Genomic DNA, 11,513 nt, shown 5'->3' with positions numbered 1-11,513 from the left:
CATGCCACAAAAGCTTTTCTTGAGGATGCCAAGTCAGATTTCAATAGGGTTAAGGGCTTGAAGGATGATCTGGATGCTAGGGTAATTAAGCTAGAACTAGACCTGGAAAAGGTGAAGTCTCGAGCTACCACTGCTGAGGCGGTTGCGAACTTGGCTGAAGAGACGGCGAAGAAATACAAGGAAAGTTATACCCGTACTTATTCCGAGGTGTTGGAACTGAGAGAGAGGCTTGAATCTGCCCTTGAAAATTATGCCGATCTCCAGGGTCATCTGGTAGATTCTGTGATGGCTGTTTATGAAAATTTAAAGGCACAGGTCCGAGTTCTAGCTCCTGAACTCGACCTGACATACTTCAGCCTGGATAATATGGTAGAGGATGGTAAGATAGTTCCCACCCCGGATGATGACAAAGAGGAAGGTCCTCCTCCCAATCCGCCAGTCAAAGGTTCTGCCACCGAGCTGAGGCAAGCCATCCTGAGTTTGATCCTGACGTCTAAATTTTAACTCGGGAGGATGGGACTGTAGATGCAATTCCCATAAAGACTGTTCCTCCCTCAACAACTCAGGATGCTGCCACTGAGGAGACTTCGATCCCCTTGTGATTTTTTTTTGTATAGCCTGATTTGTGGGCTCTTAAACTTTGACAACTGTGTCTGGTGTGACTCTGACATTTTGGTTGCTTTTCTTAGCAACTTTATTTAGGAAAAACAAATACTTTCAAACTCTCAAGGACGAATTTTCAGGTGGCCTTCTGAGCTTTTATTATAGTAGCTTTGTTTCTCTTGATATGTTTGTTTACATTTCTGCAATTTCTGCGAATATGTGGGGAGTGTCCACACTTTGTGGCCCGACCTCTTCTTGATTGAACCTTATTTTTTGTCCGCTTTCTGTTTGAATATTGGGGCTAATTTGTCCAGCATCTTTTTAGTGTTCTTGTAGAATCTTTTTAGTTAGCCTTGAACAATTTTAATAGCCTTGTCCTAGGGGTTGTGGCTTTTTTTGGGCTAAACCATGTCCCTTTTTAGGGCACGTTTTTGTCGATTTCGAGTTGTAACTTTCGTTGGTTTGACTCCTCTTGTCGGTCCAATCTGTGGCTTTCGTTGGTCCGACTTTTCTTGTCAGTCTGATCTGTAGCTCTCGTCGATCTGACTTTTCTTGTCGGTCCGATCTGTAGCTTTCATCTGTCCGTCTTCTCTTGTCGATTCTTCTTAAGTTATTTTTAGTAATCCATTTTTAATCAAACCTCGTCAGGCCTCTTTCTATGGATTACTTTTTATAACTTTTGTCGCTTTGATTTGGTCTGACTTCTTTTTGCCGGTCCATCCGAAGTTATTTTTAGTATTCCATTTTTACTCAGACCTCGTCAGGCCTCTTTCTATGGATCACTTTTTATAACTTTTGTTGCTTTGCTCGATTTGGTCCGGCTTCTTCTGGTCGGTCCATCTTAAGTTATTTTTAGCAATCCATTTTTATTTAGACCTCGTTAGGCCTCTTTCTATGGATTACGTTTTATAACTTCTTGCATTAATCTATTTTTACTGCTTTTCATTTTGTCGAATTTGTAGAAATTGGGCGGTGAGTTTGGTTCTCACTTGGCCGCCCTTTGTCGAAATTGGACGATGAATTCAGTTTTCATCTTGCCGACTTTGTTGTGATCGGGCAGTGAATTTAGTTTCACCTTGCCAACCTATAGCTTTGTAATCGGGCGATGAATTTTGCGTTCAGATTAATACGTCTTGGTAGAGAGACTTTGTAGAAAATCTGAAGAGTTTTATTCAAATAGACAATAGGCATATAGGCAAAAAGAAAATATATACATGTGGGTGCTTACCCTTCTAAGTCAGGTAATTTTGCAGATCTTAGCTTGGTGCCTCGTTAAAAAACCTTTTCAGGAAAAAGAGTGCACCTTGACCTAAGATCTTTATTACCTTCTAACTATAATACCTTCTTAGGTTGCAGGCGTGCCATGACCTTGGTAGCTCTTGCCCCTCGAGGTTGGACACCTTGTAGTAGCCTTTTCCTAATACCTCTATAACTCGGTAGGGTCCTTTCCAGTTAGCTGCTAGCTTTCCTTCTCATGGTCAACCTGTGCCGATGTCATTTCGGATTAGGATGAGATCGTTGTTGGCAAAACTTCGCTGAACTACTTTCCGATTGTATCTTGAGGCCATTCAACGCTTTAATGCTTCCTCCCTAATCCGAGCTCTTTTTCGGACTTCTGGAAGTAGATCGAGTTCTTCCCTTTGAAGTTAGGAGTTGACCTCTTCATTGTAGCAGATCATTCTGGGGATCCTTCTTCGATTTCTACTGGGATCATTGCCTCTATTCCGTAAGCCAATCGGAAGGGTGATTCCCTTGTTGTGGAGTGTGGAGTTGTCAGATATGCCCATAGGACTTGTGGGAGCTCTTCAGCCTAGGCTCCCTTTGCGTCCTGTAGTCTTCGTTTTAACCTGGCTAGTATGACTTTGTTGGCGGCCTCTGTTTGTCCATTAGCCTGGGGGTGTTCTACAGATGTGAATTGGTGCTTTATTTTTAAGTCATCTATCAACTTTCTAAAACCTGTATCCATGAATTGAGTGCCATTGTTATGGTAATGGAGTAAGGAACCCCAAACCTTGTAACAATGTTTTTGTATAAGAATTTTCGACTTCTTTGAGCCGTGGAATTAGCTAGGGGCTCTGCCTCAATCCATTTTGTGAAGTAATCTACCCCTACAATGAGGAATTTGACTTGTCCTGATCCTTGGGGAAAGGGTCCGAGGAGGTCGAATCCTCACTTTGCGAATGGCCATGGTGATGTTACGCTGATGAGCTCCTCTGGTGGGACAATGTGGAAATTAGCATGCTTTTGACATGGTGAGCATGTCCTAACAAACTCTATTGCTTCCTTTTGTAGGGTCAGCAAAAAGAATCCTGCTCGAAGTACCTTTTTAGAGAGAGCTCGTGCCCCAAGATGATTGCCGCACATGCCGCTATGTACTTCTTATAGGACTTTCCTTGTATTAGAAGTCGGTACACATTTTAAGAGGGGTGTTGAGATCCCTCTCCTATATAAGATGTCGCCTATTATGGTGTAGTATTGTGCCTCTCGTATCAGTTTCTTTGCCTCCTTCTTATCTGTAGGGAGTGTCTCTGACTTGAGGTAATTTATTATGGAGGTCATCCATCCTTGATCCTGACCTGATATGGCTAGGATCTTTCTCGCCTCTGAGATTGACGGGCTCTGCAGTATTTCCTGAATGAGGCTTCTATTATTGTCCCCTGGTTTGGTGTTGGCTAGTTTTGAGAGTGCATAAGTTCGAGCATTCTATTCTTGGGGTATGTGGCGGACTTCGCAGTCCTTGAGTTGCCCGAGCTATTCTCTAGTTTTGTCCATGTATTCTTTCATGGTAGGGTCCTTAGCTTGGTAGCTCCTTGCTATTTTGAGGTGACTACTTGTGAATCGCTGAAAATGATAAGCTTTTGAACTCCCACCTCTTTAGCCAGCCTCAAACCAGCTAGTAATGCCTCGTATTTAGCCTGATTATTTGAAGTAGGGAATTCGAACTTTAAGGAAAGTTCAATCTGAGTTCCTTGATCACTTTCTATTATTACCCCTACACCACTCCCGGTCTTGTTCGAAGAGCCGTCTACGTAGAGATTCCATTTTGTAGGGATTCCCGGGGTGTCAGTGTACTCAGCGATGAAGTCGGCCAAATACTGTGACTTGATAGCCGTTCAAGCTTCGTATTGGAGATCGAACTTAGATAATTCAACAGCCCACTGTAGGATTCTTCCTGCTAAGGCTATTTTCTGTAGAATGCCTTTTATAGGCTGGTTGGTCCGAACTCTAATGGTGTGAGCTTGGAAATATGAGCGAAGTCGACGGGAAGTAAGTATAAGAGCGTAAGCGAATTTTTCTATCTTATGGTACTTCAGTTAGGCTCCCTGAAGAGCTTTGCTAATAAAGTAGATGGATTGTTGTCTACCTTCGTCTTCCCTAACTAATGCTGAAGCTATTGCCCGAGTTCCTACTTGGAGGTATAATACAAGTGGTTCTCCTTCCCGTGGTCAGGTAAGGATAGGTGGTTGTACCAAAAATCTTTTGAAATCCTGGAAAGCCTGCTCGCACTCTATCATCCATTCAAACCTCTTTCCCTTCCTTAACGTGGCATAGAAGGGGAGATATCTTATAGTTGACCCGGCTAGAAATCTGGACAGGGCTGCCAGTCTTCCGTTGAGCTGTTGTACCTCTTTGACACAGGTCAGACTTTTCATGTCAAGTATGGTCTGGCATTTATCTGGGTTTGGTTCAATTCCTCTTTGTGTGAGCATGAAGCCCAAGAATTTTCTAGCCTCTACTGCAAAGGTGCACTTTGCTGGGTTAAGTCGCATCCCATGCTTTTGTATGGTGTCGAACACTTTGGTGAGGTCGGACAGTAATGATTCCTCACTCTGTGTTTTTACCAGCATGTCATCTACGTACACCTCCATCAGTTTTCCAAAGTGTTCTGTGAAGACTTTGTTCATCAACCGTTGGTAGGTAGCTCCTGCGTTTTTAACAGGCTGTTCGGGTATGCTCTGAGCTCTCTTTCTTGTAAGCCGAGTTTGTCGAAGGCCAATCCAAACAAGATGTCCGCGGAGCTTCCTTGGTCCACTAACATACGGTGGAGATTATCATTGGCCAGTACAATTGTAATGACCATGGGGTCATCATGTCCCAGGATGATGCCTGTTGCGTCTTCTTGGGTAAAGGTGATAGCAGAGAGGTCGGGTGATCCTTCTCCTCCCCCAACATGATATACTTCTTTAAGGTGCCTTTTGCGAGATGATTTTGAGATCCCTCATCCTGCGAATCCTCCATTTATCATGTGAACATGTCTCTCCGGGGTGTGAGGTGGTCGTTCAACTCGTCCGACCTCTTCGTCTCTTCTTCTTTTTCTGGGTTCATCCATTTTGTTTTCTAAGTACCGATCTAGTCGCCCATCTCTTACCAATTTTTTTATGACATTCTTTAAGTCGAAGCACTCATTGGTAGGATGTCCATAGATTTGATGGTATTCACAGTACTCTGTCCGATTTCCCCCTCCTTTTTTACTTTTGATTGGGCGAGGTGGTGGGATCTTCTAGTGTGGCATACTTCTCGGTAAACGTCCACGAGAGACACCCGAAGAGGGGTATAATTGTGGTATTTTTTAGGCTTCTCTCCGTATTGATCTTCTTTTTTTTTGGACTCTTTATCCTTATCCGGGGAGGAGTAGGAAATTTCGGGTTTTGAGGTCTCCCCTAGCTGAGAATTTTCTTCCATGTTGATATACTTCTCTGCTCGTTCTTGCACTTCATTTAGAGATGTTTGGTGTTTCTTTGATATGGAGTGACTAAAGGGTCCTTCCCGCAGGCCATTAATGAGACCCATGATGGCTGCTTCTGTTGGTAGACTTTGTATGTCCAGGCATGCTTTGTTAAATCATTCCTTGTAAGATCGAAGACTCTCCCGATCTCCTTGCTTGATTCCTAATAGGCTTGGGTGTGTTTGACTTTGTCCTTTTGAATGGAGAATCTAGCAAGAAACTTTTTGGATAAGTCATCAAAACTTGTGATGGATCTGGGAGGTAGACTGTCGAACCACTTAATTGTTGTCTTTGTCAGGGTAGTCGGGAAGGCTTTGCAACGAATAGCGTCCGAGGTATCGGTGAGATACATTCTGCTTCTGAAATTGTTAAGATAATGGCTTGGATCGGAGGTACCGTCGTATGGGGTCATGTCGGGAGCTTTAAAATCCTTTGGAACCTTAGCTTTCATGATTTCTTTGGTGAAGGGATCTTGATCCTTGTGGGAGATGTCATCGTGACTAGACTGAATGGTTTTAGCTTTGAGATCAACCTCGAGCTTTAGGAGCTTGTCCTCCAGCTCGCAGCGTCACCTAGCTTCTCTTCAGAGGTCTCTCTTGGCTTTCCATTGATGCTTGGCCTCTTTTTCGAGCTGTTTGAGACGATCCTGTTTAGCTCGTAGGGCATCTAAGACTTCTGTGTTTGGAGAATGCTTATCTCCATTTGGCTGAGATGTATCTTTCGTTGCGACGTTTATGTTCTTATGCGGCGTCCTGTTTTCCAAATCAGAATTGTTGTTGTTGTCAAGGTTGTTCGCCATGCTGATGGGATGACTTCCAGGTTCCCCGGTAACGGCGCCAATGTTCTGAGGGTTACTTGAAATTGTAGGTCGATCTCGGACGAGATCTGTGGTGGTGGTCAGAGCTGACGTGTCCGACTTGTTGGACTTGATGGTGCTGCTGATCCTTCATCACCGAAGGGTGGTGGTACCTGCAAGAGACTCTGATGCTTAAGTTAGCACGTGCCTTAGGCATGTTTTTTTGTAGAATCAGAGTATGAGTTATACTTGGGTGCTCCAATGTATTTATAATAGCGTGGAGTGACCTTTCTGGAGATAAGATAGTTATCTTATCTTATCTTTGAGTGAAGTCATCTTATCTTTAAGAGGAACCGCCTCATACTTCTTTAGGCTTTGCCGCCTTTAGATTTGGGTTGTGTCCCTTTGTTTGGGCCTGTTTGGGCCTTTTAGTTGATTTGGCCGAACTCTTTTTAGAAGAGGTTGGGGAGCCTAACTTTGAAGAGGTCGGTCGACTTATCTCTTACCAGCCCGGGTCGTACAGCTTGACCCAGGACATGAATAACTGTAGAGAACCTTCAGGTCCAATTTAAAGTTCTTGCACCCAAGGGAGATATCTTGCCCATTAACCCTGATAAGGTCTTGGTGGATAGTGATGATGATGATGATGATCCCAAGGTGCCTTCCAAGGTGCCTTCTGCAGCTTGTATGGAGGAACCCGCCCAGCCTACTAAGGACTAGGCTGCCCCTAAGACCTAGTTTTTTTCTCAATCTTTATAATTTTTTTTGTAAAGTTGAACAATTGTGGTGTTTTGAATACGCATGGCCTTTTTTAGGTTTTTAATTGACCTTTTCAATTTTTTTTCCTTTTGTGTTACTTTTGCTTATGATTTTTGCATCATTTTTATAATAAGTTTCTTCACGCTAAGTTATTTTGTGATTTATTTTGTTATTTTTTGTTCAACTTGTTATTTTTGAATTGTTTAAAGACACATGCTAATTCACTTGTATAACTACTATACAACAACTTGGACCTTGTTGCTTCATCATGCTAACTATAAGAGGCCAGTCATAATTTTTGCATTTTGTCGAGCACGTGTTCGTACAAATAATTTGAAAGGTAATTTATGGAGAAGAATGCATCACTTAAAAAATGGAATACAAATGTACTTGCTAATTGCTACTAAGTTTTCTAATTTTTAACTCCTAGCCGTTGCTATGATACATCGTTAAAACTCCCATCAGAAAAACCCTTTGGAAAAAACCATGAGGTCAGGAAAACAAATACACTAGGGAGCAAGGTTTGCTTTCTAGCTATAATATCTCTTCAAAATATAAGCATGCCACGATATGGACAACTCGTCACCCTTTAATTCGAACACTTTATAGTAATCTTTTCCTAAAACTTCAATAATCTTGTAAGGTTATTTTCAATTGGTTTCTAGCTTTTTCTCGTCTGACTTTTGTGCTCCGTTGTCGTTTCTTATCAGAGGAGGTCATTCGTGGTGAAGTTTCTTTTTATGACTTTTTATTGTACCTCGTAGCCATCCTATGCTTTAGTTCTTCTCGTATCCAAGCTTGTTCTTGGACTTGTAGTAGGAGGTCGAGTAATTCTTTCTATGCTTGAATGTTACTGACTTCATCGTAGAATCTTACCCTTGGGCTTTCTTCACATATTTCAACAAGGATTATAGCTTCTATGCCATATGTAGTCGGAATGGAATTCTCCCATTGTTGATTGAAGAGTTGTCTGATACACCCATAGTACTTATAGATGTTCCTTAGTCTATGCTCCATTTGCTTCTTATAGTCTCTTCTTAAGTCCAAACAGTATGAATTTGTTGGTAGCTTTTGCTTGTCTGTTGGCCTGGAGTGTTCTACCGATGTATATTGGTGTTTGATCTTCAATCATCCCACCAAGTTTCAAGAGCTAGAGTCGATGGATTGGGTACCGTTATCAGTGGTAATTGAAAAAGGTGCTCCAAATCTTGTCACAATGTTCTTGTAGTGAAATTCCTAACTTCTTTGCTATAATAGATGATAAGAACTCTGCTTCTATCCACTTAGTAAAGTAGTCAACCCCAATTATTAGGTACTTTACCTGTCCAAGCACTTGAGAAAATGGCCTGAGCAGATCCAACCCCCACTTTGCAAAGAGTAATGGTGAGATTACACTGATGAGTTCTTCTGGAGGTGCCAAATGGAAATTTGTATGTATTTGGTAGAGTGGGCATTTCTTTACAAAGTTGATCGCATCCTTCTGCAAGGTCATCCAGTAGAAACCAACATGTAGTACTTTCTTTTCCAATGATCTTTTTCCTAGATAATTTTCACAGATGCCACTGTGGATTTCATCTAAGACTTCAACTGCTTTTGAGGTCGGGACACACTTTAAAGGACATTGTGAACTATGGTAGAGTTCTGAGCTTTTTTTTTTATCAATTTCCTTGCTTCCCTTTCTTCTTGTGGGAGGATGTCAAACTTCCACCCCAGATTCATGTTGTAGACTGTTAATACATTTGACTCGTCGACCTTTTTTACAACTGATAGTGACTGCAATGTCTCTTGAATCAGACTTCTATTATTACCCCTTGACTTCGTACTGGCCAACTTGGAAAGGGCATCAACTCGGTCATTCAGCTCCCAAGTTATATGTCTGACGTTAGCCCCTTGGAACTTGGTTAATTGGGCTAATGTCTTCTCCAATTATTTTTTTTTCATGTTAGGATTCTTGGCCTAATATTCGCCATTTACTTGTGAAGTTATTATTTGGGAGTCACTAAAAACGATGACCTTCAAGGTGCTGACTTCCTCAGCCATTCGAAGGCCAGCAAGTTCAGTTTCATATTTAGCTTGGTTGTTAGAGGCTTGAAAGTTAAACTTGAGGGAAAGCTTCAATCGGGTGCCCTCTTTATTTTCAAGAATGACTCCTGCGTCACTGTCAAATTTGTTAGATGAGCCATACACATACAAGTACCAGGTATTTGAACTCCCTTTCTGTCCTCCTGTGTACTTTGCTAGGAAGTCGGCCAAGTATTATGACTTGATGGTTGTCCGAGCTTTGTACTTTAAGTCGAACTTGGATAACTCCGAGTTTTATTTCATTAACCTCTTTACCTTTTGGATAGCCTCACAAGTTTAAGCTTTCACTAAAACATTTTCTAGCCAATTTTTTTATCTCCGCTTATAGTAGCTATTTCTTCCTGAATGAAAATTTTCATACAAAGATGAAGAGTTGACACTTAAGTCATTTTAGGTTGTTAGACCTATTAAGGAGTTGTAAGTTGATGCCACATCTACCACAATGTAGTTGACGCTTATAGTTCATGCTTTTAACCCTTTAAGTGGTGTACAGGGTGATGTATCCTAGAGGTCAAATAAGATAATCTCCTAACTTAAAAGGAGTGCCTGGGTACACCTTCAAATTTTTCTCCTCCAAGCCAAGCTTGTCAAAGGCTGGTTTAAATAGGATGTCTGCTAAACTTTCGTAATCTATCAATTCCCTACGAAGATTAGCATTAGCAAGAATCATTATTATCACCACTAGATCATCATGACCAAGGATTACACCTCGTGTATCTTTTTTGGTGAAGGTTATTGTAGGAAGGTCAGGAACCTCTTCATTTTTCTCAACCTAGTAGACCTCCTTCAAGTGCCTTTTGTGAGAAGATTTAGTTATTCTTCCTCTTGTAAATCCTCCAGTAATTATGTGAATGTGTCTCTCAGGTGTTCTTGGTGGTCGTTCTAGCTTTTCTTCCTCGTCTCTTTTTCTTTTGTTCGTTTCGTCCAACCATCCGACAAGGTATTTATCCAATCACCCCTTCTTTGGCTAGTTTTTTTTATCACATTCTTCAGATCATAGCAATCATTGATGGAGTGATCATAGATTTTATGGTACTCACAATATTCAGTCTGATTTTCCCCTTTCTTGCTCTGAAATGGCCTTGGAGGTGGTATCTTTTTAGTATGACATATTTCTTTGTAGACATCGACTAGGAAAACTCATAGTGAAGTGTAAAAATGACATCTCCAAGGTCTTTCCAAATTATATTATTCCTTCTTCCTTTTCTCCTTTTTCTTATCTCGGGGTTGATACTAATTGCCGTGTCCTGGTGCTAGTTTTCTTAGTTGAATGGTCTCCTTTATATTGATATATTTCTTAGCTCATTCTTAAATCACATACAAAGAAATTGGGTGCCTTTTCGATATAGACTATGAAAAGGAACCCTCTCTAAGGCCATTGACAAGCCCCATGATAGCTGCTTTAGTAAGCAATTTTGAATTTTCAAACATGTTTTGTTAAATCTCTCCATGTAAGTTTTAAAGACTATCCGACCTCCTGTCTGACGCCCAGAAGGCTCAAAGCATGCTTAGTTTTGTCTTTTTGAATGAATAATCATGTGAAAAAGCTTTTGGCCAAGTCGTCCAAACAGGTGTACGATCTTGGTAGGAGGCTGTTGAACCACTTCATTGTTGCCTTCGTTAATGTAGTTAGAACGCTTTGCACCATGTAGCGTCTGATACATTTGCCAAGTACATGTGACTTTTGAAAATGCTTAGGTGGTATCGGGGATCGTTTGTGCCATCATAGAGGTCCATATATGAACTCTTAAAGCTTCTAGAAATTTTATCTCGCATGATTTCTTCTGAGAATGGATCTTTGCTACCTAAAGGCATTTTTCCTTATCATCTTGAGGCCTTTTGCCCTTTAGATCGGATTCTAACCTCTTTAATTTTTCTTCAAATACGTCTTCGTACTTCTCTACATAGGGACAGTTCAGAATTGTGTTGTCGCTCTAACTTGATCTCGAATTGTTCTAATCGACCTTGATGCCTGTGAACTAACCACATGAGTTCTGTCGTATCTCCGTCTCTTGATCTCCTAGGAATGTGGGCTTGAGAACCTATCTACCATCCCTCTGTGTTACTTCTACCTCTGTCCTTAGTAGTATCCCTTTCTCTTTCTGAGTGCCCGGGTACAACAATTGCTCGGTCAACGTTAGGTCATTCCTTCTCACGAGATTCTGAGTCGAAGGTCGTTTGTCCACCTTCTAGTGGATCTTCTACCATGATTTGGTGTTGACTTCCAAGTCGCTAGCAACAGCACCAATGTTCTGATGATTACCTGAAACTGAAGTGGTTTGGGCCTAAACACGAGGTACAGACTCCTTTTGATGAGGATTTCGACATCTCTCCCAACAAGGCAAAGCTGTTTGCGGTCTTTGAGTGAGGATGGGGGTGGCACTTGCATGGGACTCTAATGCTTAAGTTAGCAAGGGTTTACTGCAGGTTTTGTGTACTAAGGTTGAGAAATACCTCTGTGTGATAGGGTATTTATACAGTTAGGATAAGGGCTTGACCATCACACTATAACTCCTCTACCTATAGTGGCAGGTAGTTATTTTCTAC

Source organism: Arachis hypogaea, chromosome 10 (genome assembly GCF_003086295.3).
Source record: "Arachis hypogaea cultivar Tifrunner chromosome 10, arahy.Tifrunner.gnm2.J5K5, whole genome shotgun sequence".
NCBI classification, from domain to species: Eukaryota; Viridiplantae; Streptophyta; class Magnoliopsida; order Fabales; family Fabaceae; genus Arachis; species Arachis hypogaea.
This window is presented reverse-complemented; position numbering follows the sequence as displayed.